Source organism: Anabrus simplex, chromosome 2 (assembly GCF_040414725.1).
Source record: "Anabrus simplex isolate iqAnaSimp1 chromosome 2, ASM4041472v1, whole genome shotgun sequence".
Taxonomy (NCBI): domain Eukaryota; kingdom Metazoa; phylum Arthropoda; class Insecta; order Orthoptera; family Tettigoniidae; genus Anabrus; species Anabrus simplex.
Window position 1 is genome coordinate 1,151,983,929 of NC_090266.1, and position 27,562 is coordinate 1,152,011,490.

General features: G+C 43.1%; 1 protein-coding gene across 1 annotated transcript in view; it reads left to right on the top strand.

Annotated features, from left to right (window-relative positions):
• The first annotated feature begins 265 nt into the window (after window positions 1–265).
• Window positions 266–27,562, top strand: part of LOC136864755 (retinol dehydrogenase 11) — a 391,683-nt gene continuing 364,386 nt past the window's right edge. The window contains exon 1 of the mRNA XM_068226403.1: window positions 266–357. The gene's annotated coding sequence lies outside the window, so the exon portion shown is untranslated. The remainder of the gene's footprint in view (window positions 358–27,562) is intronic.

Below are 27,562 nucleotides of genomic sequence, written 5' to 3' on the forward strand. Positions count from 1 at the left end.
TCTACACAAGTTATCAATAGATGATACTCGGGGCTGTTCTACGCCCTTTACGTGAAGCGGCAGTAGCAACAACAACAACAACAGATGACCAGCACTTTCCTGACCTGTGTTAACGCCTACAATTAACATCCTTTTATTTCCATTCGCACTATCTCCGTCCTGAATTTCCGTCGTCATTTCCACGTTCCATTAATCCCCTTTCCGGTTAACAGCGAGCGGACGGAAGATACTGTGGTGTACCCTCCCCTCCTTGCACTTCTATTCCCTGAGCCGCAACGAAGCTCTTGAAGTGTTGAGAAAGACAGACAACCTGCAGTATTCGTTATGTAGTCTCTGACACAACACCGCAGTGAACAGGTAAGTGCATCCACCTTTTCCTGTACATAGAGAGACGTGTTCTAGTCACATTTGTGGCATTCAAATGCGATTAGAAAATAGAGCAACTTGCACGCTACTCTGCGATGATGTTGTGATCACGGAGACACATATTGTGAGGAAATTATTCTGATCATTGAGACACATTCTACGACGATATTATTGCGATCATTAAGACACATTCTGTGACGATGTTCTTATGATAACTGAGACAAATTTTGTGATGATATTATCATGATAGAGGCATATTTAGTGAGGATATTATTAATACAGTATTATTGACATATTTTATGATGACGTTATTGTGATCATTGAGACACACCTCGTGAGGATATTATCGTGATTACTAAGACGCACTTTGTGAATGTTTTATCATGATCGTTAACTATATTGCGTGATATTTTCGTGATCATTAAGACATTTTGTCAGGATATTATCGTATCATTGGGATAAATTGTGTGACAATAATGTAGTGATCACTGAGACACATCAGGTGAGGATATTATCGTGATTTTTTTTTACTAGTGGCTTTACGTCGCACCGACACAGGCAGGTCTTATGGCGACGATGGGATAGGAAAGGGCTAGGAGTGGGAAGGAAGCGGCCGTGGCCTTAATTAAGGTACAGCCCCAGCATTTGCCTGGTGTAAAAATGGGAAACCATGAAAAAACATCTTCAAGGCTGCCGACAGTGGGATTCGAACACACTATCTCCCGGATGCAAGCTCACAGCTGCGCGTCCCTAACCGCACGGCCAACTCGCCCGGTTATCGTGATTATTACGACACACACTGTGAAGATGTTATCGTGAACTCCGTGTTACCCGGATTCCGTACAAATGAGCCGCACAAGGTGACTTGGTTTTTCGGCGTCATGAAGTAAGAAATAAAATAACGGTACACTAGGTAATAATAATAATAATAATAATAATAATAATAATAATAATAATAATAATAATAATAATAATAATAATAATAATAATAATGCTATTGGTTTTACGTCCCATTAACTACCGGCACTTCTGACGGTTCTTGGAGACGTCGTAGTGCCGGAATTTTGTCCTGCAGGAGTCTTTTACATGCCAGTAAAACTACTGACACGGGGCTGAGCACATTCATATACCACCGGACTGAGCCAGGATTGAACCTGCCATATTGCGGTCGGATGATCAGCGCCTCAGCCGTCTGAGCCATTCAGCCTGGCGGTGTACTAGATCCCAGTCGTACAGTCAGATAATCCTTGGCCTTCCGTTCCTAAAGCAACGGGTTCGATCCTGGGAGAAGTCAGTAGCATTTAAAGGAGTTTAAATACGATAACTCCGTGACTTTGGCTACTGGCACGTTAAAAAATATCTGCAGGACAAAAAATTTGAACACCATGACATCTCTCAAAATCGATACTTATTGAAGACAAAATTATTATTATTATTATTATTATTATTATTATTATTATTATTATTTCTTAATATCTTTACCCTCCAAGGTCGGCTTTTCCTCGGACTCACCGAGGGATCCCACCTCTACCGCCTCAAGGGCAGTGTCCTGGAGAGTGAGACATTGGGTCGGGAGATACAACTGGGAAGAATGACCAGTACCTCGCCCAGGCGGCCTCACCTGCTATATAGAACAGGGGCCTTGGTGGGGGATGGGAAGATTGGAATGGATAGGCAAGGAAGAGGGATGGAAGCGGCCGTGGCCTTAGGTTAGGTACGATCCAGGCATTTGCTTGGAGGAGAAGTGGGAAACCACGGAAAATCACTTCCAGGATGGCTGAGGTGGGAATCGAACCCACCTCTACTCAGTTGACCTTCCGAGGCTGAGTGGACCCCGTTCCAGCCCTCGTACCACTTTTCATATTTCGTGGCAGAGTTGGGAATCGAACCCGGGTCTCCGCGGGTGGCATCTAATCACACTGACCACTACACCACAGAGGCGGATTATTATTATTATTATTATTATTATTATTATTATTATTATTATTATTATTATTATTATTATTATTTGTTTTCCACTAATTGTAGGTACAATTTAGGAATGGTGAATGGAGAAAGGGAATAGCCCCTCATACACGAAGGTGCCTCCATCACCACTTAAAATTACAATATTCAAATATACAATTGCATTCTACATAGTGTGCTTATAGGCTATATAGTTACCGTTCAACATTCAAGTAATATCTCTCTCTCTCTCTCTCTCTCTCTCTCTCTCTCTCATCCCCACATATACATTAGCCAGGGCGATTCACTCATACCCACATACAGTCTCAATCACTCGGGATCCCATAAACTTTAATTCGTCCTCACACTATACTGAACATTCACATAGTAGAAAAAAATATGTTATTTGCAGAAGGTTTCGTTATATGTACATCCTTTTTTACCCCTTTACAAAAAGTTTCTGCATGTAGTTCTTTTATCTGTGGTGGGAGTTCATTCCACAGCCGAGCAGAGCGATTAAAGAAGCCACTTTGATATGATGCTGTTCTTGCAAATGGAGGGAAAATGGACACACCTCGACCTCTTTGAGCGGAACGATAGTTCAGCTGTAAGCGGTTGAAAGGTTTTATATGAATGTAACCTGCGAGGGATTTTCTCAGGAAAGCAATATCTATTTGTTTACAGAGGTTTATTATGGGGGGCAGTGGCCTGGCTGTATTTAAATGATCGTGTTGAGTGATTAGTCGTTCTGCTCGGCGTTGAACTCCCTCTAGATTCATCATGTTCTCCACTGTAGTAGGGTGCCAGGAGGGAAGCCCGTACAACAGTACTGGCCGTACTAATGAATGACAAATAGGCTGTCTGAACTGCTTTCTTCCTGGATCCCAATAGAGATCTGCGGATGAATCCCAGGACTCTGTATGCTTTGCACCTTATTTCCTCAACATGCTTCTTCCATTTTAAATTGCTGCAAATGTGAATGCCAAGCAATTTTAATGAGGTGCAAGGCATCAGGTTTTTACAACTGGGGAGGAGGACCAGTACTTTGCCCAGCCAGCCTCACCTGCTATGCCTTGTGGGGGGAATGGGAAGGTTGGAAGCGATAGACAAGGAAGAGGGAAGGAAGCGGCCGTGGCCTTAAGTTAGGTACCGTACCATCCCGGCATTTGCTTGGAGGAGAAGCAGGGAAACCACGGAAAACCACTTCGAGGATGGCTGAGGTGGGAATCGAACCCCTCTCTACTCAGTTGACCTCCTGTTCCAGCCCTCGTACCACTCTTCAAATTTCGTGGCAGAGCCGGGAATCGAACATGGGCCTTCGAGTGTAGCAGCTAATCATGCTACCCACTTCACCACAGAGGCGGACATTATTATTATTATTATTATTATTATTATTATTAATGATTATTATTATTATTATTATTATTATTATTATTATTATTATTATTATTATTATTATTATTATAGTGGTTTAACGTCACACTAACACGACGAATGTTTTCGGTGGCAGAAGGATTATTATACTGCTGCGTAAAATATATCACCATGACAATAGTCTGTAAGTGAACTATTTATAGTCAAATCTCCCAGGTATTGAATATGCGAAAGCACAGCCGTTCAGAGTCCACAGCGCAATATATTACCGCAGTGCATTGCGGCACGGCCAGTTACGGTTGCTTGCTCTGTACTCGCGAGGCAGTTGCGTTCGTATCTCTCGTCGGCCATCCTCGAAATGATTTTCCGTGGTTTCCCATTTCATTTCCTGACAAATGCAGAGATGGCACCTCTCTCAAGGACACGACCACTTACTTTCCATTCCTAGCCCGTACAATTTCAACAACACTCTCACTCAGCAGTACATGTAGCTCACCCCCTTGGGGTATACTGGGGAAAGCAGCTACAGAACTGACCAGCTGAACATGTCTTCGGGCACTGCAGCTACTAAAGCCTTGTGCAAAATAATAATAATAATAATAATAATAATAATAATAATAATAATAATAATAATAATAATAATAATGGTCCGCATCTGTTGTGTGATGGCTAGCGTGATTAGCTGCCATCCCCGGAGGCCCGGGTTCGATTCCCGGCTCTGCCACAAAATTTGGAAAGTGGTACGAGGGCTGGAACCGGGTCCATTCAGCCTCGGGAGGTTAACTGAGTAGAAGACGGTTCGATTCCCACCTCAGCCATCATCGAAGTGGTTTTCCGTAGTTTCCCACTTCTCCTCCAGGCAAATGCCGCGATAGTACCTACCACCGCCGTCTCAATCCTATATACTGCCTGCTCTATGCTATGCGGTTAACATGCTTCTCAGCGTGAGCTCTTAGTGTCACGAACCTCCACTAGGGGCGCCAGCTAACGCGCCCAACTTATCTCCGTATCCACGTTGTTGTGTTCCAGTGCGTTTGCATCGAACATTTATGTGTGTGTCTCCGGTTGTAAAATGATTAATTGTTGTGCTCCTCTCTGTATATCAAAGCAGGAAATCCAAATTCTTCAGGTGTGAGAATTCCTGTCATCCCCCCAGGTAAAGAACTTTTGGAAAATTGGCTTAACGCTATATCAAGGCAAAGATGAAGCAAGGGTAATCAATGGATTCCATCCGATTATTCTCGTGTTTGTAGCCTGAATTTTAGAGATGGAGATAAAAGATAAATCTAAAAGAAAAATATATTGAAGCCAGAGAGCGTGCCTAGTCGGTCTTCGAATTATCCCCATTACCTTCAAACCAGGAAAATAGCTCCACGAAAGACCAGACAGCAACAAGATATTTCTTCGGAAGAAATCTGTGATATAACAAGCTCTTCAACCGCAGGAAATATATTGGATGACGAGTATGAAATTCATTTGAACAACGATGTATCAATCCAAGTCAATATTCCAACGAGTAAGAATGACAGCATTGATCAGAAAATCAGACATTAGAGGCTCCGATCAAGAATTCTGAGACTGCGATAAGAGCTGATGAGTAACCAGAGTGAAGTTAAAAGAGTACAACGACAATTCGAAGACAACCCAGAAATTGATCGTCTGAATAAAGTGAGGGAAGCAGCCAAATATAAAGGAAAAACGACCTTTTAAAAAATTAAATACATAATATCCCCAAAATCCGGGCAGTCAGAACAAATCACGCGGTACTATGTAGCGTGGGGAATAGTATCCCGAACGGTTACGAATATGGCAGAACTCCTGGTCTAGTGTCAGCTCCGTCACAAGGTACTCTGGTCAGGTAGCCTAAATGGAAAATCTTGATAGTGTTTCTCAGGATTTCCCAATTAGTGAAGGAAAGAGAGCTGAATGTAAAACTCTCAGACCAGCAGAGAGGAGTGTAACAGTGATCGCCGATTAAATGGCTAGTTAGGTACGGCTCCTCTATGACCGAACCAGTGACAAGGTCGTTTGCGTGGTCAACGTTGAAAGTGTATGCGGCACATATACTGTAAAATCTCCTGCTCGCGAATAAACTGTTGTGTTTTCTTGTAATCCGACTTTCAAAGAACTTCACTAGTCCTGCTGACTACTTCCTCGTTGAAGGCTTAGAAGTCCCCGATCTATCCCTTTGAGTTCAGAAATGATTATTGTAACGCCTATCGGTAAAAACAATCCAGATTGTGTGCATTTCTATTCACTAGCAGATAAAATACATACAATGGTTGAATAATGATTTCATCGAGTACTTTGTCCGACTCGTTGGCTGAACGGTCAGCGTACTGGCCTTCGGTTCAGAGGGTCCCGGGTTCGATTCCCGGCCGGGTCGGGGATTTTAACCTTAATTGGTTAATTCCAATGGCACGGGGGCTGGGTGTATGTGCTGTCTTCTTCATCATTCCATCCTCATCACGACGCGCAGGTCACCTACGGGTGTCAAATAGAAAGACCTGCACCTGGCGAGCCGAACCCGTCCTGGGATATGCCGGCACTAAAAGCCATACGACATTTCATTTCATCGAGTACTTTAAAATAATTCGGTTGGAATCAAAACGTGAAAAACTGAAGTGTCTGACTAATGAGATGGCAGATGCTGTCCCGCTAACTGTGAAATCTATAATGGAATGTGTGTTTTATCTGTTATAAAAACGGTTATTTTATGTTCTCACTAGATGATTTTCTGGAAACGCAATAGAAGCTCTATTTAGTTCAGTGAGATTGGGTGGTGGATTTAATGACATGGCGAACGCACGCGTTATGTGGTGTAAAACGTATCCTGAAATCTGCTCATGAACAAAGGGTCAGCGAAATAGTGATAGAATTTTTTTTGCGTCCACTGCTGGTAAATAACAGTAAGAAAATGACTGAAAAGGTGCTCCGTTACACGTGTCGATAAAATCCTGAAATTTGTATGTACCATACTGCAGTGGGATGATCCTAATGTATCTACTTTAATTGGTAAGATTTTATATATTTTACGTTTCTATATCTTAAGCCAAGCTCAAATGTGAAATGTTAGTTTCTGTATGTACATTATCTTCTCAATTAGTAACATGTTAAGGATTATATTTCATTTTATATTGGCGTTACGGACCAAATCTCATTTCAGCAACCTGTGCACTGGGTGCGGTAAGTGCTGCCATCTGCAATGTCGCTGTAAACGCAATTCTCGCGGCACAGAGCAGGCAGTATATAGAGATTGAGACGGCGGTAGTACCTACCTTAGTGTACGGCCACACTTGCGTTTTTTCCCGCAGTGTGACTGCGGGAAAACACGCGCTAAAAATGCACAACACTGACTTTAATGGGACTGGCCACACTTGCGGGAAAAAGACGCAGCGGGACAAGAGACAAGGCGCGTCTTCAAGGTCGCCCGCTCGAGAATGGGCCGGGGTCCATTTTCTTTGCGTGTTTCACGTTCTCCCGCTCAGCAGTGCCTGGCCATACTTGCGGGAAGAAGACGCTGCGGTTTTGTTCGTGTTTAAAACTTAGGAGAATGTTAGACAGTGAACTGATAATTTTGGAGGTACAAAGGTACCCATGCCTTAACGACACCTTAATGTCAATGCGAGTTTTTCTTCCTCAGGAATACATTCCCGCAGCCTTGTGTTTCTTTCGCTGATAGCATTTTTCAACATACAGAAAAGCAGTTCAAATAAGGTCACGGACATTCTGTAATACTCAGAAAAATTATCTTGGTTGTCTTTTAGTTTATAGTGTAGGAGCACAAATTGTCCATTTGATGACCTGTCACTTAATACAGGATGGATCCAATGTTTTCTTTGACGCTGACGACGGCGAAGAACAACCAAGCACATAGCACAACAACGGAATTATTATTTAAAAATGGAATGCTCTTCTATATGAAGAGCAATGGCGATGTTTTGCTACTCACAATATACAACCAAAACCAAACCCCATTGCACTAGAGCCCTTGAAGTGCCTTGGCCTACCAAGCGACCGCTGCTCAGCCCGAAGGCCTACAAATTACGAGGTGTCGTGTAGACAGTACGACGACTCCTCTCGGCCGTTATTCTGCGCTTTCTAGACCGGGGCCGCTATCTCACCGTCAGATAGCTTCTCAATTCTAATCACGTAGGCTGACTAGACCTCGAACCAGCCCTCAGGTCCAGGTAAAAATCCCTGACCTGGCCGGGATTGTGGTGGTGATGATTATTGTTTTAAGAGGAAGTACAACCAGGCAACCATCCTCCATATAACACTAATCAGAGGGAAAAATGGAAGGGATCCAACACTTCGAAAAATGAAGATATCGGCCAAAGGAAGACAAGGGCCATGAAGGACGTGAAAATGAAAGACTCCCTAGCCCTCGCAAACCTAATAGCGTCGGGGTCGAAAAAGAACAAGAGTTGACGAAGAGAGGTCGAATAGGATAGATGAAAGTCAGGAGCCTGGCACAAGTAAGTGGAAGCAATTGCCAGGACTCAGCTAAGGGCCCCATGGTCGCCAACCCACGCTCCGGAGTTCAAACCCTCTGGGTCCCCTTTTAGTCGTCTCTTACGACAGGCAGGGGATACCGTGGGTGTTATTCTACCGCCCCCACCCACAGGGGAGCCTGGCCGGGAATGGAACCCGGGGCCTCCAGGTAAGAGGCAGGCACGCTACTCCCACATCACGGGGCCGGCATCACAATATACAACACACTTAATATAATCACGCCGTACAAACACGCAAGTGTGGCCACGTGTTGTCGTCAAGTTGATGAAAAACACGCAAAAATCCAGCGTGAACAAACCGCAAGTGTGGCCACCCCGCTCGCAGGTCGTCCAGCTGCGTGAAAAACACGCAGTCCCGCTGCGGGAAAACACGCAAGTGTGGCCCTAGCCTTAAGGCCACGGCCGCTTCCTTCCCTCTCCCTTGACTATCGCTTCCAATCTTCCCATCCCCGCCGTAAGGGCGCCTGTTCAGCATAGCAGGTGAGGCTGCCTGGGCGAGGTACTGGTCCTCCTCAGTTGTATCCTTCGATCCAAAGTCTCACGCTCCAGGACACTGCCCATGAGGCGGTAGAGGTGGGATCCCTCTCTGAGTCCGAGGGAAAAACCAACCCTGGAGGGTAACGGATTAACGAAGGAAGGAAGAAAGAAAGAAAGAAAGAAAGAAAGAAAGAAAAATAAATAATAATGCCGGGCTGAGTGGCTCAGACGGTTGAGGCGCTGGCCTTTTGACCCCAACTTGGCGGGTTCGATGCTGGTTCGGTCCGGTTATATCGGTAGATTTACTAGCACGTAAAATAACTCCTGCGGGACTAAATTCTGGCACATCATCGTCTCCGGAAACCGTAAAAGTAGTTAGAGGGACGTAAAGCCGATGACATTAATATTAGAGGCACATTGTGTGAGGATGTTTTCCTGATCATTGAGACACATATTGTGACGATATTATCGTGTTTACGGAGAAAGATATTATGACGATGTTATGCTGATTATTGAGACGCATATTGTGAGGATGTTATCGGAGGTTGCTAGGCCTACTTCAGTTAGAGAAGCGATGTTCAGTAACAATAGATATATAAAAGTGATGTAATGTAGCAAAAGAAGCTACAACATAGTATATCTTTACAAATGGCTGCATACATTTCAAAAACACCTATCATTTCACTCAATCAGAAAATACATAGTAGATGAATCTGACTCCTTGGCGTTGAGGCCTTCGGTTCAGAGAGTTCCGGGTTCGATTCACGCCCGGGTCGGGGATTTTAATCTTGTCTGATTAATTCTCCTGACTCGAGGACTGTGTGTTTGTGTTCATCCCAACAGTCTCCTCTTCACAGTCAGACAATAAACCACACTACCAATCACCAGAGAAACACGCAATTGTGATTACATCCCTCCACATACGGTTGACGTCAGGAAGGTAATCCAGCCGTGAAACAGTGCCAAATCCATATGTGCGCCATAGTTCGCACACTTCACCCCACAAGATTTTTGTTACTTCAAACCCACAGATAAACTTTATCTTCACTTATCCGTCTACTCAGCCGGTATATTTCCTTCTTTCTTTCTTTCTTTCTTTCTTTCTTTCTTTCTTTCTTAATCTGTTTACCCTACAGGGTTGATTTTTCCCTGAGACTCAGAGAGGGATTCCACCTCTACCACTTCAAGGGCGGTGTCCTGGTGCGTGAGACTTTATGTCGGGGGATACAACTGGAGAGAAGGACTAGTACCTCGCCCCGGCGGCCTCACCTACTATGCTGAACAAGTGCTTTGTGGAGGATTGGAATATTGGAAGAGATAGACAAGGAAGAAGGAAGGAAGCGGCCGTGGCTTTAAGTTAGGTATCATTCCGGCATTTACCTGGAGGAGAAGTGGGAAACCACGGAAAACCACTTCCAGGATGGCTGCGGTGGGAATCGAACCCACCTCTACTCAGCTGACCTCCCGAGGCTGAGTGGACCCCGTTCCAGCTCTCGTACCACTTTTAAAATTTCGTGGCAGAGCCGGAAACAGAACCCGGGCCTCCGGGGGTGACACTAACCACTACACCACAGAGGCGAACTTCAGCCGGTATCAACGTAAATACATATGGCATTGCTGCACATGACAGGCAGCTGACCTGATTTTCCACCACGGAATTTTAAATGGATATTTCCGCTCGGAACATCTTGTTTCATCGTTCTTTCTCTGTGTTCCTTCCCGCTTCACAGAGTCAGATACCTTCACATCTCCCACACTAGCGATCCTTCCATTCCGTCTCCCAACTCTATTTAACAATATTAATATTAGCCTCGATCAGTAGCGGCGATAGGGAATTAGAAATGGGGGGGGGGGGGTGACATTTACAGACAACAAAAATTACCCGGGTATGTAGGATATAGCGGGCGGGGGGATTTTCCATCAAAAATATTTTAAAAAAACTATAAAAAATATTTAAAAATATTTTAAAAAACTATAAAATATTTTTGATGCCCTCTGAGCGAATTTCGACAGAGTGGTTAAGGTTGACAGTTTACCAACTTAAGTGCGGTAGTAATAATTTTTTTGAGATTTTCGGTCGATACTCTACCACAGAACTTTCACCAAAAGGAACAATAATTACATTTGTATTACAATTAAATAGAACCGTACCAAACCCCATGGCACTACAGCCCTTGAAGGGCCATGGCCTGCCAAGCGGCCGCTGCTCAGCCCGAAGGCCTGCAGGTTACGAGGTGTCGTGTGGTGAGCACAACAAATCCTCTTGCCCGTTATTCTTGGCTTTCTAGACCGGGGCCGCTACCTCACCGTCAGATAGCTCCTCAATTCTAATCACGTAGGCTGAGTGGACCTCGAAATAGCCCTCAGGTCCAGGTAAAAATCCCTGACCTGGCCGGGAATCGAAGCCGGGGCCTTCGGGTAAGAGGCAGGCACGCTACCTCTACACCACGGGGCCGGCCAATTAAATAGAAGCATGGCGTAATTATACAATAATATATCATTTAGTATTTGAGTACTCAATAAAGCCCCCGTGGCACAAGTCTCTCACCGCTGGTTCCAATACCGGTCACTCAATGTGAGATTTGTGCTGGACAAAGCGGAGGCGGGACATGTTTTTCTCCGGGTACTCCGGTTTTCCCAGTCATATTTCATTCCAGCAACACTCCCTAATATCATTTCATTTCATCTGTCAGTCTTTAATAATTGCCCAGAGGAGTGCGACAGGCTTCGGCAGCCGGCACAATTCCTGTCCTCGCCGAATGATTGGAAACGGGCTGTGGATTTTCATTTGACTACACACTAAGAAACTAACAGACACTGAAGAGACTAGTGATGTGACGAGTCGAATATTTTAACTCGTTTAACTCGAGTCAAGCATGTATTCGAGTCAACTCGAGTGACTTCCTGTTGTAACTCGAGTAAAGAAATCGACGGATGTCCACATGAACCATGGCCGACTGTGATAAGACCTCACTCGTTGACTCGCTCCCGAGTCAGAGACACGAACTCGCCCGAATCAACCCGAGTGAGATCGAGTGCTTTCTGTTCCTGACTGATCGATTTCTAATATATGCCGGGAAGAATACTCGAATTCAATTTCGAGTAATCATTCAATTATAATCGTAATGGTTGTTTACTTTTACTTGTTGATGTGTTGGTGTGTTTATAGTTGAAAGTTTTTACGTCATGCCTCGAGAAAATAAGAAATCTGTTGTGTGGGATTTTTACAAAAAGACGGGGGATAATAGAGTGAAGTGTGACTTGTGTTCGTGTTCCTATAAGAATTTCGGAAATACAACTAACTTAATATCACATTTGAAAAGGAAGCATCCAGTCCAGTTTTTAGAAAGTTCAGATCCTGTAGTGTCTAATACTATCAGTACAAATACAGCAGTGCAGCCTAGACTAGACGAACAATCCAGAATCGCAGGAAGTAGGCCTACTAGTACTTGCACTACCACTGGGATTCAGTTAAATGAAGACTTATTTTCCACATCGCAAGAGGAAAATACATCGCGGCAAGATAATGCAGAACCTCGTCCAAAACGTCAGAGACAAATGCGATTAATTCCTCCTGCAAAAGTGAATCAAAAGGTTATTGACGAAGCGTTGTTAGACATGATAGTTTTAGATTATCAGCCTCTACAAATTGTAGAAAATGTGGGTTTCAAAAGGTACACGCAGAAACTCAACCCTGACTATACGCTACCCACTCGAAAAGTATTATCAGATAAAATGCTCGATGACAGATACAATGTATGTTCAGAAGCTCTGAGACAAAAACTACAAATGGTGGAAAATGTAGCAGTAACAACTGATATTTGGACGTCTGATAGCAACAAATGCTATATATCCCTAACAGCTCATTTCATCCACGACTGTAAGTTGAACTCGTCGGTTCTGTCTACTACGGAATTGCCTTCACAACACACGTCTCTTAACATAGCCGACACTATACAAACAATTGCAGGCGAGTGGCAAATATACGGTAAAATTGTAGCTATTGTTACAGATAATGCCAGCAGCATGAAAAAGGCAGTAAATGACTACTTGCGCAAACGTAACCATTATGCCCATACGTTGAATCTCGCTGTTAAAGATTGCATAACAAAAGACAGTGACGAAAATAATCATTTAAAAAATGATCAGTTGATTGAACTTATCACCAAATGTCGGTGTATAGTTTCACATTTCAAGCACAGCAGTAAATCATCTTACAAATTAAAAGAGATTCAAAAGCAAATGGGCCTTGAAGAACTTAAACTGAAACAGGACGTGCCCACAAGATGGAACGCAACTTTATATATGTTGGAAAGATTGTTAAAAGTAAAGGTTCCTTTGTCAGCAACATTACCACTCATACAGTCACCAGTGTCTAACTTAGATTCTTCCGAATGGCTTATACTCGAAGACATAACTGCTCTCTTAAGTCCTGTGGAAAAGATGACTGTAATCCTAGGTGGAGAATCTTATCCGACTTTATCTTGTGTGATCCCACTAATAAGGGGACTGCAAAACGCAGTAAACAAAAAGAAACCTCGAACAGATGCAGGAAGACATTTACAAAAATCGTTAGTTGAGGTGTTCGACAAACGGCTAAATGTCTACGAAAACAACAGAACGGCGTCGAAATCAACCTTCCTTGATCCTCGCTTCAAGAAAAAAGGCTTTGGCTTGGAGTCGAACGCAGATAACGCTCAGAAGTGGGTGATCGAAGAACTTGTGGCAGATAATCAACTGACAGTCACGCACACACAGCAGGTGCAATCTATATTAACAGAATCTACACCAACAGAAAACGACGAAGATGACCTTTGGGAAACATTGGACAAAAAGATTAAGGAAATGACAACTCAACAAACTCCGGCTTCTTCAGCTACAATAATAGTGAAACAATACTTGGAATTACCATATTTAGACAGGAAAGAAAATCCTTTACAGTTTTGGGAGGACAGAAAAAACATTTTTCCTTCCCTTTACAAATTGGCCAATAAGTACTTGTGTATACATCGGTCCCATCCGAAAGGTTATTTTCCAAGGCTGATATGCTCACAAATGAGCGACGAAACAGACTGTCACCAAAGAAGTTGGACAAAATTTTATTTCTCAATAGCTGGTGTGCTGCAGCCTACAAATCATAAGTAGGAGAACATTTTGTGATTACAAGAAAAATATTATGCTTGATTTTTTAGGGAGTGTGCGTAATGATATCAAATTTCTTCATTTTTTGCATAATTATTTATAGTTTTCCTGTAGTTTTAGTATTATTAGTGTTATCAATTAGTTTTTCAATCAGAGGGTTGAGACTATATTTTGTCTATATTTTAAGAATAATTCAAAGCTTTTCTCCTTGACTTTATCAAATATTTTTATTCAGCTACTGACCAGTGTTAGTCTAACATGTATATGATCTCTGGTGTAAAATTCGTTATTACTATTTGAATAAGTTACTACGAGTGCGATTTCTTTAATTTTTCGTACCTCAATTGAGCATCCTATAGTCTATATTCAGAGTCATAGCATGGACTCGAGTAAACTCTGTGAATACAAAAAGTATTCGTGTTCCCTTACACGCCTTGCCTATTTGGAATATCTGTAGCACATCCCATCTCATTCACAAGACATAGCGATTGTCGCGAACTCGAGTTGGCAGTGTTTTCGATTACGAGTTACTTCAGTTGACGAGTAGGTATTCAACTCGTCATTTGCTACACGAGGTCAAAGATACCACATGTTCCAAATAACCCCGAGTTCGGCCGAGTGCTTTCTGTTCTTTGATCGATTCCTAACCTAAGCATGAAACCAGATACAGTATTAACGTTATTTTTACACATGATTAAGCCTTTTTTCCTTTAGCGTTAGTATAATGTGTTATAGAATTAGTTTTCTTCACAAAGGGTTGAGACTATTATTTGGTTTACATTTGAGAAGAACTCGGTATTTTTGTTTCCGTATTTATTAAACATTATTTTCTGTAGCTGCCAGACAGTGTTAATTTAACAAGTATGTGCTTTCTGGTAGGAAATGCATTACTCGATTGCTATACTATTACGAATACAATTCTCTTCGTTTTCATGCCTGAAATGTGCAACCTGTATATTCACAGTCATAACATACACTCGAGTTAACTCAGCGCACACAAAAAGCCTCGCCGTCTTGACTCGCTCTCCCTGCCCGACTCGTCAACTCGAGTTCCCTTACTCGCTTCTTTCAGGAGACATTACGATTGTCTCGCTCTCCCTGTCCTATCCGGTCGACTCGTCAACTCGAGTCCAAACTCGAGTCGGCAGTGTTTCCGAATACGAGTGACTCGAGTTGACGAAGTATTCGACTCGTCACATCGCTAGAAGAGACTGCCAGACTGACGAATGCGCGCGGCGAGTTGGTGAATCGTATCTCAGTGTCCATGACCTTGGTAAAATGATATACCCCCGCTACCCTTCCTCATAGCACATGCAAAATCTCCACTGCTTGCTGTGGCGCTATACAAATCGGTTAGCCATGACGAACGACAATTTGTATTTCCGATAAAATAATGTTAGTAAATAAAGAAAATAAAGGAAAGAACTAGCTAATAAGACAACAGGGTTTGTACAAATTGCTCTTTTTTAAAAATTATTCCTAGTTTCTGTGGGCTGAAATGGAACAAAAATGTAACGTTTTCTCCGCAAACTGCGGGGGGGGGGGGGGGGCACTGCCCCCATTCTCCACTCCCCCCACCAATCGCCGCTACTGGACTCGACCTTGATACATGAATGTAAATTAAATCTTTAGAAAAAGTTAATATGAAGTGGTTTTGCCTCTGTCTTGACCTACGACGACTTGGCTGTAAATACGGACATCCTCGACACTTGCCACTTACATTTACCTGATTCTGTTACGTATTTGCTATGTTCGTTATGTTTTATTGTGAAGGTTTACCGGGATGATTGTGTAGTAAGCGAGAATGAGCCAAGCTACATCGTTCTGTAACAAAGAAGTCAGCTCCCGGGCAAAACCAATCTTTACACCAGTCTGTTTTGAGACCAACTTTGCTGTATGGGAGTGAAATCTGGGTGGATTAAGGATATCTTATTCATAATTTAAAAGTAACAGGCATGACAGTAGCGTGAATTACACTGGTACAAACAGACTGGAACAATGACAGGAGGGTCCTCGGAATGAAGAGATGAAGCCTAAGTTAGCAATGAATTCGTCGCACGAAGCTGTACGCATAAACCGGCTTCAGTGGTGGGGTCACGTGAGGGGGAGAATAGTTTGCCTAAGAGAATAATGAACTCTACCATGGAAGGTAAGAGAAATAGAGGGAGACCAAGACGCGGCCAGAGCTAGTTACAAATAAAGAATTGTGAAGGCGTTCAGTTAATTGACAGAGGCTTGCAGACTGAACACTGAAAGTATACGCAGTCTACAATGAATATTTATTTTTTTTAATTAATTTAATTTTTTATTTAAGTGTGTTAATTCGTCTATTGACGGTGCAAGTGAAAAGTGTTCAGTGTAGCTTTGAGAATACATTTACTTGGTTTTCTGCTAGAAAATAAATGATGAATAAATGACAACAGAATTAATTAATTAACAATTAACAATATCCAGCAGAAACTCGTGTATATACTAACAATATCAAGACCGAGCGAGTTGGCCGTGAGGTTAGGGTCGTGCAGCTGTGAGCTTGCATTCGGGATATAGAGGTTTCGACCCCCACTGTCGGCAGCCCTGAAGATCGTGTTCCATGGTTTCCCATTTTCACACCAGGCAAATAATGGGACTGTACCTTAATTAGGCCACGGCGCTTCCTTCTCACTCCTAGCTTTTCATATCCCATCGTCACCATAAGATCTATCTGTGTCGGTGCGACGTAAAGCAACTTAATAATAATAATAATAATAATAATAATAATAATAATAATAATAATAATAATAATAATAATAATAATAGTTACTGGGTCTTCGTGGATCACAGAGAGGCGAAAGAAGGTGTGGGCTTGAATGGGTCTATTTACAATATCAAAGATTCTTTTAAAACTTTGAAATAAAGGTTATATTTCTTTTCAGAATCTCTAACTTAACAAAACTTTTCACTTAGTGAAATAACAAGATTACAGGTAAAATAATAATTTTGATTACAAGACTAGAAAAACCACAGATAGGTACTTTACAGGGTTTGAGCTTCGAGCTCAAAAGTTACAAGTTTACAACGTCTCTAATATGGTATTTAGATAGAAAAGGAGAGAAATCTCCCAAACTCAAATTATCCAGAGCCCTTTGCTCCAACTGTTACAATCTAAGGCCTTCCAAAGGCACCACTCACAGATATCAGAAATGAGCTTACATGCTCTCCAAATTTCACCAAGGAGACTGAGCTCCCAATTCCTTACAGCTTACTCAAGGCAACATTACACCAAAAATCTTACAGTTTCTGGCCTCTCTAGGCCCAACCTACAATTTACAATTTTGTACACAGGGTTATCTATTACCCAAACTACCCAAACTACTAGGCCTTCGTGGAAAAGAAAATCAGGTTAAATTACTGGCCCAAACACAAAATGTATGGAGGCGTACACTTTAGCTCCTCTAAAACCAAGTTTAAAACCCTACTTGGGCTCGTGGCCCGATGATGCAAAGGTTACTCCCAAGCGACTGAGGTTAATTAAGGCTTTATAGGAAGAGAAACGGTTACAAAATCGTAGTCACCTCAAGACAAATTGAAGGGGAACTCGAGAAGGTAACGCACTCTCTATCGCCGATTTACAGTTTAATAATTTATGAAATTTTACGTGAAAAAGAAGTTTACATTTTAGAAATCAAACGGTTACATAGTTAAAGCTTAGAATCTTCCCCTCGGGCAAGTTTACGGAGACAGCTGTAGAGATAGAAAACTGGCGGCCATTACTTGGGCTGATGTTCTGCCTGCTGAAGCATGAGGCGCCCCGCCTCCTGTCTTAACACACACACTCAGTAATCCGACGATCAATAAGACAAGGTAGCTTTGAAAAGCCGCAGCTTATATGCCCGAGAGAAGGTTTCGAGAAGGTTCTGGCCGGACACACCCTCTCATTTTATTGGCCGAATTAAAAAGCTACTAGAAACCTGTGATAGGCTGAAAAAGAAATACAGAAAATATTCTAATTGGCCAGATTCAAAAGCTGTCGGGATGAAAAGGAAGTGTTGCAAATCTTGAAATATCAAAATAAATGTTGATTTTTAGTTATGAAAACCTATAAACACAAAACCTCTTTAAATCACTAATTTTTCCGTCTTACACCAGAGTGCATGGCCTCAGTTTTTTTGTAAGGACATCTATGGAGAAAAGTTCAAACTTCTTGCTGTACACCAAAACAAAGACATCCAGTCAATTTAGGAAACATTAAAATAACACATTACTCAGTTATTCGGTGGTGACATCTTCCGATTAATATCCCAACATCATGAACTAGCTGTTTCAAGACCTGTATGAGATATAGCGTTCCTTAAGGCGCTTCTTTTAAATGTGCGGGGTTGAGGTGTACCTCCCGGTACAATAATAATAATAATAATAATAATAATAATAATAATAATAATAATAATAATAATAATAATAATAATAATAATAATGTTATTGTGTTTCATTTCCCACTAACTACTTTTACGGTTTTCGGAGATGTCGAAGTGCAAGAAATTTGTCCCGCAGGAGTCTTTTACATGTTAGTAAATCTGCCGACACGAGGCTGATGTACTGTATTTGAACACCTCTGAATATCACCCGATTAAGGCGGGATCGAACCTGCCAAGTTGAGATAAGAAGGCCAGCGCTCCACCGACCGAGCTACTCAGCCCGGCATTAGAGCTTCTTTTTCACCTTGTATGAGACATTATACAACTGTTGAGATCCACGGTTAGAAACGTTGATGACTGTTTTCTAGGCAGAACATTATTGGCGAGTATTCAGTTATTATTATTATTATTATTATTATTATTATTATTATTATTATTATTATTATTATTATTACATATGACTTCGCTCCACTGATTCATTCCAAAATGTATACTTGTTTTTATTTTAAATTTAGGCTACTCCTTTTTAACCTTAGCAAACTGTTAACTCTGCGTATACCAGTCAGATGAGAAAACGAAAAGACGCAACTGTTACGCAAGTAATCCGAGTAACGTTGCACTCAGTGGTAGCGCGAGAGCAAGTCAATGCGGCACTGGATGTAGGCTCCATACTAGTGGTGGGGACGGAGCTAGAGCCCTGAGCGGATATAGAAAATAATATCCGCATCCGCTCCGCATCCGCACTTCGTTCATCCGCATCCGCGAGTGGTTAGCCGCATCCGCAAATGGTTATTCGCTGATAATTTAAATATTTAACTACAGTATATTACACCCAAGGTACTGAAACGGATATATCTGTTAACACAATACAACAGGCCTGACACCTGGCACCAGAACCCTACAGTCACAGGTTCATGAGGGACTCTCTCTTGTGACAACTACTTTCGTATTGACCTTTGTTCCTTCCTGCCATTGATTGTGGGCAGGAGTCAGTTAGGCTTTGGTCAGATTTACCGCGTTATGGTTTCAATGCTCTTTATATACACTTAAGAAAATGGAAATTGCAACACCATGAAGGCATTGGTCGTTTGTGTTGATTTTCAAGATATGGAACGATGCCATGTAGGTATGTAAACGATCAAAGTTTCGGACCCATTGGATTGTTGCTACACGTCTTCCCACGTGATTGGTCGCGGAGGAATCAACTCCAGTATACGGTCTCTGGTGTAGCGTAGTTGACTTGCAGTCTATGCAGTGAAGTGTTCCCTGTCAAACATGCCTCGACGACAGAGAAGAGCACGCTATCAACAACTGTCGCCGTTTGAGAGGGCTCGGATAATTGGGCTGTGTGAGGCTGGAATATCGCTAAGGACTGTCGCTGCACGTGTTGGCCGACAGGCATCTACGATACAACGTGTATGGCAGCAGTGGTCAAATGAAGGTACCCACACTCGTAGACCTGGCACAGGCCCAGCGCGACAGACAACTGTGAGAGAGGGTCGCCGCATCTTTCGGATGGCCCGGATGAAACCTCATGCAACAGCAGCGCAAATTCGAGCAGCTGTGGCACCCCACGTTACATAACAAACAGTTGGAAATCGCCTGCGTGCAGGTGGCTTACGAGCCCGTGTCCCTGCAGAAGGTGTTCCATAGACCCACCAACAGCAACGTGTAAGGCTGACCTGGTGTCGAGAAAGATCGACGTGGGTCGACGAATGGCATAGGGTCGTCTTTAGTGATGAATCGCGCTTCTGTCTTGCCCGTAGTGATCGCCGGAATCGTGTGCGCCGACGTACCGGGGAGAGGGGCCACCCAGATCTTATTGTCGAGTGGCACACAGGGCCAACACCAAGCATTATGGTCTGGGGAGTTATTGGCTTTAATGTGAAATCACAATTAGTGCTTGTTGAGGGCACTATGACTGCTCGACAGTACGTTGATAGGGTACTCAATCCAGTGGTTGTCCCTATGATGGCGAACGTTGCTAATGGGATGTTTCAGCAGGACAATGCCCGGGTTCACACTGCACGCATCTCCAGAGAAGCTCTCCACGACACCACAACCTTAGAATGGCCCGCCAGATCCCCGGACCTCAGTCCTATTGAGCATGTGTGGGACATGATGGGTTGACAACTGGCCAACCGTCCTCAGCTACACACAACTCTGGAACAACTGACCCGTGCAGTGCAGCAAGCATGGGCCACAATTCCTCAGGAAGCGATCCAGGGCCTTATTGACTCCATGCCTCGACGAATTCATCAATGTATTGCAGCTCGTGATGGGCACTTCCTGTATTGATTGTTGTCCAAACTTGCGGTCAGAGGGACCTGAAAGTGTATCACTGCATCACAATCGAACACACGTCCTGCATGTTCAATTGCAGCAATGTAGCGCCACTCCTTCTGGGTGTTGCAATTTCCATTTTCTTCAGTGCATCACTATTCTCCTATGCCAATGTCAACGGTCGCCTAACCACAAGCAAAAGCAAGTGTATACCTGAGTGAAAATCAATAAACGTCATTATTTAGAAATTATCAGTAAAACTACCCGCACTGCTATACAGTGTCCGACTCGTTGGCTGAACGGTCAGCGTACTGGCCTTCAGTTCGGAGGGTCCCGGGTTCGATTCCCGGCCGGGTCGGGGATTTTAACCTTAATTGGTTAATTCCAATGGCACGGGGGCTGGGTGTGTGTGTTGTCTTCATCATCATTTCATCCTCATCACGACGCGCAGGTCGCCTACGGGGGTCAAATAGAAAGACCTGCACCTGGCGAGCCGAACCCGTCCTGGGATATCCCGGCACTAAAAGCCATACGCCATTTCATTTTATTGCCATACAGTTTGTATCCGCCAAGACACTAACTTCGCGGATATCCGCGGATATCCGTATCCGTGCAGGGTTCTAGACGGAGCGAGTAGAACTGTCGAGTAACTCAGTTCTTGAGGTTACGTGACGTCACAGCGGAGTACCGATTCAACTCGAATACTCCGTATAGAGCTACGGGTGCTTCAGTAAACCTTCTAGCCAGGCTAAACTCGCTACACCACTGTGCTGTTGTTCAGACTCCAGACTGAGACGTCTGTTCTATTTGTATGTTTCCTTATACGTAGATATATATCTGTTTAAATTTGTTGCGCTATAGTTTCTATCGATATTTGTAATAAGTAATAAGAAAGACGCAATAATGCCGCGAAAGTCCTCTCAAGCATGGCAGTATTTTTACTAGCAGTCCAGGTAGAAAATCCGCTACTTGTAAAATTTGCAATCAAATCTATTGTACAGATGGAGGGACGTCAAATTTATGGAATCGCATCGTAAGGACATGGTACAAGATACAGTTGCACATCGTGAAAGTAATTCCATTCCTACGTATGGCAGAGACAGTGCAGGAAAAACTAAGTTGCATAGGAGTTTGGCTACTTTTGTATGCGAAGACATGGAGTCACTGAGGGTTGTAGAGGATAGAGGCAGACCTGTAGATTAGATCATTTCGAACAGAACAAAGATGGTAGAGCTATCAACGTGAAATCGGGATGTTGTGGGTTCGGATCCCACTGGTGTTCGATTGACCATTTTTGTTCTGTACTTAAATTCTTTTCAACACGTACTAAATGTACGTAACACGACCTAATTGGTTGAAAGTCGATTTCGATTACAATGCGGTCGTTAAAATGCAATATTAATTGACTCTTAAGTGAACGTGCTCTTGCTTACCTTAGCGTACCTGCTACATCTGTGCCCGCACAGGACGTGTTTTCATGCTTTTCATAAAAAATGCTATTTGTTCGGAGCGTCGATCTATAGAGATCGTTTGCCCATACTTGCACCATATGATATGAACCTGCGTGTAAATGGAATGCCAACAGTCGTAGCCGTGTTAAAACACCGGATTCCATGAGATCTCCGAAGTTAAGCAACATTGGGCGTGGTCAAGATTTAAATCGGTTGCCACGCGCTGTTGGTGGGGGTAAGGGAATGGAGGAGCAGAAAGGAACTGGCCACCCTAGCGTACTTAAACTCCTGTTAGGCACACCTCTGCGGAGGTTCGGACCTGCCTTCGGGCAGAATACACCCTTACCTTTGTAATTGGAATGGCGGAAGTGTAGAGTGTTGAATGTGAAGAAAGGAACGTTAAGGACGACACACAAACCCAGACTCAGGTCAGGGATAACAATCATTTACAATTAAAAACCCCTGACCCGGCTGGGAATCGAAGCCGGGGCCGCCGGGTGACAGGCGGACGCATTGTCCCCTACACCGCGGGGCCGGACTGTTTTCATGTGCTGGACAAATTCTTTCAGACCGAAGGTCGTCGTTTTCTGCAAAACGAGCTGGAACCCTGATATTTCTGAATAGAAACTTCTCCTATATAACACATGTTCAATGCAATACAGAACACTAAGGGTACTTCCCATACTGTTTGTGTCTGATTCTAACGCTCGTCACAAGATGAAGAACTGAGTTCATTTGTATACTTTACTTATATCCATTGTCATTTAACTCCTTACCACATAGTATCAATGAAATATTCAACATTATATGAGTTTAGACACATTTCAAAGAACTAGATTTCGTTTCGTCAATTATCACATTATGGAATACGGTACGTTTATCCATATGCATAAATATTGATTGTATTTTATGCATTTATTCATTTGTATGTTTTCTTTCTTTATGCCTACTTCATATGCCTCATATTAAACACAGATTTGTAATAACACTGTATGTTATGTGTTAAATTTATATTACATTATAAAAATTTTGCAAATAACCAATAATAGAAGGTACGGAGCATTGTGCCACTGATATTAATTGATAATCTCCTTTAAAAATATAAACTGTAGCATAGAAGGTCAATATAAAGTTTAAATTTACCGCCATAATGTTGTACTCGGTTCTGTACTCGGTTTAACCGAGTAATGACGTCATAGTACTTGCTCCGAACCGAACCGCTCCGTCCCCACCACTACTCTACACTACCTGCCCCACTGTCATTGCTGGCAAGTTTTTGCTGCCTGTCCCGCAGTCATGGGACAGTTGTAGAGCTAATAACATTAATGTAGACAGTTGATTATATAACGGAAATATTTACTTGTGCCGAATTAGCTGATATTCACCTCGTTTACGGAGCAGTTGGAGAATCTGCACATGCGGCAAGGGAGCTGTATAGACAACGAATTCCAAACCGCCGTATTTCCAGTCGTCGAACGTTCGTCGATGTGTACCGAAGGCCCCGAGACTCAGGCTCACTTCATCCTTGGATCGAGTGTCGTACACCACATCGCGATCCTTCGGAACTTCGGCGGTAAGGAGTTGTATGAGTTGTCGAAGAGGGATCGACTATAAGCTAAAGGAGCTTGGTACATCTAACTATACTCTTCATCGTAATATACATTGCGGGAACAGCTATTGTACCCATGCCACTACCAGAGAGTTCAGTATCTCGTAGAAGCGGATCACCTACCAAGAGCTGAATTGTGTACCTGGTTCTTGCAACAATGTGAACGTAATGCACTTTCCTCACGGCGTGTTGATTACAGATCATGCATCCTTTACCCGGGAGGGTATCATTAATCTACACAATGCCCATACAGGGGCAGAAGAAAACCCTCATACCATTCATTAAGGTCATTTCTAGCACAGGTTTTCTATAAATATTTGGTCCGTAATTTTGGGAGATCAGCTTCTTGGACAACTGGAATGCCTTCATGTCTAAATGGCTCTAGTTATCTCCATTTTCTTCAGTCCTCTCTGCCAGAGCTTCTGGACGATGTTCCACTACAAATATGTCACCGGATATGGTTCAAGCACGATGGAGCACCTCCTCACGTCAGTATGGACGTTCAATGATTTCTAGAACGCCGTTTCCCAAATCGGTGGGTTGGTCGGTATGGTCTCGTCAACTGGCAATCGAGGTCCTACGATGTATATCCACTGTACTTTTATTTCTGGGGCCACCTCAAAGACTTGGTGTACCAAGTGGAAAGTGCCCAGAAATAAAGTCTACGACAGCGTATTTGGGATGCTGTCGCAACTATGAGAGTTATCGTGGAGGTGTGGAGGTGGGTTAGGGCTTTATGATGTCATAACATGGAAGCCTATCGTCGAGTTAACGGACGACATTTCAAGCATTTCCTATGAAGGAACAGAACAGTAACTTTGGAAGTTCAAGTACATGTTCCTGTAATTTATGAGTCATGTTCAGAGTTATAAGATTAATAATTCGGACTTGTTAACAGTTCACTATTTTCTTTTCTGTGCATTCTGACAGATTGAGAGCTACAAAGTTCGATTGTGACGGTTAACTTTCATTTTAATAATAATATTGACGGTAATAATTATTTACGTCCCACTAACTTCCTTTTACGGTTTTCGGAGACGCTGAGGTGCCGGAATTTTGTCCCGCAGGTATTCTTCAACGTGTCAGTACATCTACCGATAGGAAGCTGATGTATGTGAGCACCTTCATACACCACCGGACTGAGCTAGGATCGAGCCTAAGGACCAAGAAGCGAGTGCTTTAACCGTCTGAGCCACTCAATCCGTGAACTTCTATTTTGATACATTTAAGAGGCGCTGCAAACGCTGCAATAAGTTATAATGCTTTATTGTACCATCACACATGTTTTCTTCGCTTGGAAGGACGAACCGTAGGTACGTTTAAGTTATTTAGTTTTATAGTATGTACATTATCCGTTTGAAACAAAACGTTCGATGTGCTTTAATAATTCACTTTCAATACTACTCATACTGATATCCTATCCCACGCATTCTTTCGTTGACACAAGGAAATGTGTTTACGTATACGTCAAAACGATTTTGTCTTGTTCTTTCTACCTTTGTGCAACGCAAAACGGGGATAGTACATATTTCACGTTCCGGAGCGCCAATCCCAACCCTACGTTCGAATAATTATAATATCACACAATCTTGTAAACCCCGAACTGACACAGATGGTCAGGCTATTTCCACACTCACTAGAACATGAGGCTGATGACCACAGATATCTCAGTCTCCTAAATAATCTAACAGCAACAGAGCCCGCATTAATATCGGCTATTCGATACAGCTCCATTACCCGAGATCGACCCTGAAACGGAAACGAAATACTAACAATTTATCTTGGACTGCTTGCCGTAAACATACAAAACCAGTTTGGGAAGAATGTTACACAACATGTCATGACCCAGTAGCACCAGCCTTCAGCTGTTATCGTGGGAAGGCTACCCATATACATAAACAAAACCAGTTGTGTTTAAGAGCAACTGAACTACAATAGGCGCTGAAGACTGTTACTAGGGTATGCCATGTTGCGTAACATTCTCGCCAGACTGGTTTTGTTGTTGTTAGTATATTGTTTCCGTCTTAGGGACTTCAGACACCCCTGGTCATCGGTTTCGGGCCCTGGAGATATATCGAATTGTCGGCGTTAATGCTGGTTCTTTTGCTGTCACATACTTTAGGGGACTGGGATGTCTGTGGTCATCAGCCCCATGGTCTAGTGCAGCCCTGTCCAACGCGGCGCCCGCGGGCGCCCTTCGCAATTAATTTCCAAATTAAATTTTACTTATGATTTGAAAAAAAAATACTTTTGCATTTCAATAAATGTTCTTACTTTTCTCTTAAAAATACCGTCCTCAAAGTCAGGAAATTTGTTATATCCGTACCTCCAAATACACAAAAAGCTTTGAGTAAGCCATAAATGTGATCTAGGCCTAACTGACTCGTGTCCGCAATTAGTGAAGTGATAGAGAAGAAAGGTTCAGAAAGAGAGCTATTCGACATGTATAGTCCCGACGCTCAACGAAAACCCGCGCGGTATCCTCTGATCTCAAAACTTGGCCCACCCTGGTAATAATGAGGGTTGTCAGTCTGCCCGCCCTAGTGATAACGAGGGTTGTCAGTCGGTTTCTTTCCTCTGGACACAAGGGGCGCGTGTCGTTTAAAAGGCAAGTGAGCGCTGTCAAAAGCAAGGTTGTCATATTTTGCATCGATTATTTAAACATGTTAACATTTAATTTATTCTAAAGGCAAAATATAAATATAAAAACTTGATCATGAACCACAGCATAAACCGATATCGCAGAATAATTTGTTTCGTGGTTAACACCTGTGGTGGTCGCAGATGTTGAAAGAAAGAAAGAAAAAAAGAAAGAAAAAAGAAAGAAAAAAGAAAGAGAGAAAGAAAGAAAAAACAGGAAGAAGGAATTGGCAAATAAACTCGACAAAAACTAAACTTAAATTTATACCAAAGTAGGCCTATTAAAATATTCATTTTATGCTGCTAATATCAGTGTCTCGCTTTCAGTAAAGAGAGGAAAAGTATAACAATTATTTACAATTTGTTTTATGTCGCACCGTCACAGATAGGTGTTATGGCGACGATGGGCTGGGAAAGGCCTAGGAGTGGGAAGGAAGTGCCCGTAGCCTTAATTAAGGTACTTCCCCAGCATTTGCCTGGTGTGAAAATGGGAAACCACGGAGAACCATCTTCAGAGCTGCCGACAGTGGGGCTCGAACCCATTATCTCCCGATGCAAGCTCACAGCTGCGCGCCCCTAACCGCACGACCACCTCGCCCGGCAAAGGAAAAGTAAAATCACGAACTGGGGACTGGGTTAATAATAATAATAATAATAATTGTCCGCCTCTATAGTGTAGTGGTTAGTGTGATTAGCTGCCACCCCCGGAGGCCCGCAGTCGATTCCCGGCTCTGCCACGAAATTTGAAAAGTGGTACGAGGGCTGGAACGGGTTCCACTCAGCCTCGGGAGGTCAACAGAGTAGAGGTGGGTTCGATTACCAGCTCAGCCATCATGGAAGTGGATATCTGTGCTTTCCCTCTTCTCCTCCAGGCAAATGCCGGGATGGTACCTAACTTAGGGCCACGGCCGCTTCCTTCCCTCTTCCTTGCCTATCCCTTCCAATCTTCCTATCCCCCACCAAGGCCCCTGTTCAGCATAGCAGGTGAGGCCGCCTGGGCGAGGCACTGGGCATTCTCCCCGGTTGTGTAATTTCTAGGTGCGATTCTCACGGTCTCCACATTACTGCATGAAGCGAAGTGAAAAGCAACACACTTCACACATATTAATTAACGAAGCAAAGAAATAACCCAAAACTTTCAAACAGCGAACAAAGCAAGTGTGAATTGTCTGAGCTGAAAAAAAGAGATTGACGTCTATTTAACAAGAAGTGCATTGGCAACGGAGCTGTGAGGATTTCTGAAGGCGAATACGAACTTCCGTTTTAAAGGCCACTGCCGTCATAAATCTCCCCCTGCTAGGCAAGTGAGTGGCCAGGGACATCAAACCTTTGCCGAACTCTTTGAATGCCGCTGGGTACGCGTTCCCCGTC